This window comes from Micromys minutus (assembly GCF_963924665.1).
Source record: "Micromys minutus genome assembly, chromosome: X".
NCBI lineage: Eukaryota > Metazoa > Chordata > Mammalia > Rodentia > Muridae > Micromys > Micromys minutus.
Genome location: NC_137970.1, coordinates 63554476 through 63558329, shown reverse-complemented (window position 1 = coordinate 63558329; position 3854 = coordinate 63554476). Strand labels below are relative to the sequence as shown.

The following is a 3854-nucleotide window of genomic DNA, read 5'->3' as shown; positions in this document are numbered from 1 at the left end:
CGGAGGGCTAGCCCCAGCCACACTTCTCCTAAATCTCCATCACTGCTATCCAAAAACACCTCAAAGCAAGACTTTAAAAACTGCTTTTAAAATGAAGGCAGCAAACACTTAACCATTTAATGGCAGTGCAATATGCTGTAATCTTGCTTTGTGAAAAGAAAACTAACACGAGAGACTCTTAATACAGGAATATGGTTACATTACAATTACATATTTGAGCTTCTATACAGAATGATGGACACTTTGAGAAGCTAATCCTTATCCAGACATATTTTAATCTCTTAAGAAGCAAAGTAAAACAGACAAATGGTAAACTAAAAATAAAAAAAAAAAAAACAAACTCCATTACTGCTTCTCACAATAGGGTGCATTTTAACCATAATTTACTTATGACTAAAAAACATCAGAAGATTAAAAAAATCTCCTTTGTGATATTAAAAAAGGTTGTGCCCTTCTAGTCTTTAATTGGCAGAAATACAACCCTCAAAAGAAACTTTTAAGCCTCCCTGCCCCTCTCTCACTCCCCTCTCTCTTACACACACACACACACACACACACACACACACACACACACAAATAAAACAGAAAACCCAAAGCAAAGATGACATAACACCCTTTGCTGATGAGTATCAGAGAATGACATGACAAAAGTCAGGCATGTTCCTATTACTCCGATTCCTTTCACAATATGCACCTATTGAGTATATGCTCTGGGACCCATCAAAAGTACCAAACATCTACTTCTTACAAAGAATGCAGTAAAATATTTTTAAGATTTTTTCTTTTGTTGTTTAAAAGGTGAGGGAAATAAAAAGCAAGAAATTTATTCACTCCCTTACTTCATGCATCCATAATCTAACCCAAAACAATCTTGGAAGCAAGAACCAACTACTGCTGCAAGCTTTTGTGAAGTCCATGTTCTCTGTACATACAGACTGCGCACTACTGAAGGGGAAAAAGAATATAATCCATGTGTATTCTGACTCAAAGGGGAGAAACAAGGCTGTCATTAATATTCAAAACTGGGACATGTATGGTTGGCTCTTATAATGCATATTCCTTCTCTTCTGGTTTCCATATCCAAACTTCTAAATGCTACTTAGGGACACATCATGTTAGATCCCAGCACTTGGTGAGCAGAATTCACAGGCTGGGATGAGACTGTCATCTTCAGGGTACAGTTGTGTTCATATACACTGCGTGTACATATTTCTCTTAGATTTGGCTGTAGTGGACTGGCCATGGTTCAAGTGAGACTATAGCCGTATGTGGGTCATGGATAGTCTTGTGGCTATGTTCACATTCATAGTCGGCCCATGGCTTCCAACTAGTAACGCTATTTCCGAAGGTCTAAGATACAAACTGAACCATCTGAAGCAACTTTGTCTTCTGCTGCATTCCAGCAAATGTCAAAAATTCCACCTATTCCTCTGTAACTGTGAACTAGAGCACTTGTCTGTGTGTTCCAGATGTGCACACACTTGTCAAAAGAACCACTTCCCAGATACCTGCCATCAGGACTAAAAGCCATGCTGTACACGGGCTCCTGATGTTTCGTCAAAGTACGGATGCAAATCCCTTGGTCTGCGTCCCATAATCTAACTGTAGAATCAAAGGATGCACTTGCTAGCATAAGGTTGGCATTTTGATTATTTGTTCCTGGTCCTGTTGGACTCCATTTAATAGTATAAATTCCTTTATTATGTTCTTGCAAATCATGCACACAGTTATCTTGCTTCATACTCCAGATCTTCAATGTCATGTCATCTGAACAGGAAGCTAGGAGATTGCCAGTTGGGTCCCATTTGATAGTGTTTACTTCATTTGTGTGTCCCTGGGATGTTTTGATAGGTCTGTCTTGTCCTAATTTGCAGACATGAATGCACATGTCTGTACTACAAGATGCACAGGTATTGTTGCTCTGCCAGTAGACATCCAGTGCTGGGGCTGAATGGAAAGGAAACTGCTGCTTGGCTTTACCAGCATGCACATCCCAATATAATGATGGTCTTATCTATGCCAGCACTTAGGATGAAATTTCCTTTCTTATTCCATCTTAATGCAAATATAGGACCTTTACACTGCCCCAAGGTGCTAGCTAGCATGATTACTGTCTTTAGTCCATATCCTGGCAAATCTGTCATATGACCCAGTGGCTAGAAGTACACCTTCACTATTCCAATCTACAGAGGTGACATCCTAGTTGCTGGGAATGTCCTGTCCTCCTTCCTATATGCAGTGTCTAAGCACCAGCTGGGTGAGGCCAGTTGTACTGTTCTCACTGAGGTTCCATATTCTTGCCATGGAGTCTTCAGACTCTGGTGCCAGGAGATCACTAACAGGGTTCCAGGCACAGATGAAAACTTCAGATTCATGGCCCCAAAGCACAACCGCTTTATTGGAAGGGATTTCCACATCTCCATCTACCTCCATCATGTCAGTGTGATTATTTGTGATGGTGTGTGCTCCATTCTCCTCCCCGTTTGCTGTGTTCTCTCCATTTTTCGCGGCTCCTTGGTTAGTGGCTTCAGGAGCAGCCGCGGCGGCTGCATGTTGCTGTGCAAGCTTGTCTCGGTAGGCTTGTAGTCTTGTTTGGACTACATCTGGCATAACAGCATCTATCAGGGACAGAGACTCTATGGGTTGACCATCAAATAAGGTGCCATCCTCATTTATGCTAACTTCTGCCTCTACATACTGCAGGCCTTTCTGGATGATAGAGATGAGGGCAGCGGGCGGGATGAGAGCACCATTTATGACTTATATGGTTCTCTGTACCAAAGGTAAATGCAGAATGAAAGAATCCTGACTCTTGCAAGTACCTATATACCAAGAAGTTGACCTCATCACTGCTTATACTCATCTTTATTCCCACTTAAACCACGAGGTCACAACACAGGACATAACTCTGCTTGGCGACTCTTTCCCCTCAAGGACACGCAGTGGTCCCCTCCTGGCCGCCATCAGCACCCTTAGGCGCCCTGGGATGAGGGCGCTGACAGTCGCACAGAGGGTCCGGCAGGGAAGGGGCGCAGGGGCAGGGCACAGCACCCAGGCAGGAGGGGAGCTGTTACTAAGGGAGAGAGCCAAATGCAAGTGAGCACCCAACTGCTCTGGCTAGGCACCAGGAACACGGGGACCAGCCAGGCACAAATGAGCTCCTGGCCCGAGGTGGCGGTGGCCTCACAGCAAAACCTTAACAGAGTTTTCTTTAAGCAAACTTTCACCATCCAGTTATCTCATATGTGATAGTTCATATTTGTGCCAATTAGTCAGTGTAAGAAAGGGTATGCACAGATAGATATCCCACTAAGTCTCAAAAAAAACTTTATGCACACATCTTCTATTTGTATTTTCATTTTAACGTGGGGATGAATGCATTTTATAGGCAATGATGACCAGTTTATACATAAATTTAGAATAAGATTCGATTGTTTCTCTCTGAGCATGAAGAGACCATTCTTCTTCCCTTCAGCTGGTTTGAATACCATTTTTACTTATGTCTTCATAATCAGACAATAATATATATGACAATATTTTAAAATATCAGTCATACAATCAACATTTAATGAGATTTGTTTTACATTTTATAATAGAGTCTATCAAACCCAAATAATAAGCCTCATTCTCCCTGAATGAATTTACTATTTGGATCAATTTCCTTAGAAGAACACTGACTAATTTATGAAATTAATTGAATTTATGTTCACATAGTGATTTTTAACACATAAATCATTCTTACAACAACATGAAACTCTTTAATAATAACATCTCAGTGATTGGGCAGTATTTATCATAATCTCATTTTATATGTGAGTAATTGTGGCCCATGAAAATTAAATAACATCAAATAC

General features: G+C 41.0%; 1 pseudogene across 1 annotated transcript; it reads right to left on the bottom strand.

Moving 5' to 3' along the window:
- Positions 1 to 1336: 1336 nt before the first annotated feature.
- On the bottom strand, positions 1337 to 2863 carry LOC308415456 (F-box-like/WD repeat-containing protein TBL1XR1; annotated as a pseudogene). The gene has a single exon. The product of its transcript is annotated as an F-box-like/WD repeat-containing protein TBL1XR1 (transcript).
- Positions 2864 to 3854: the final 991 nt, after the last annotated feature.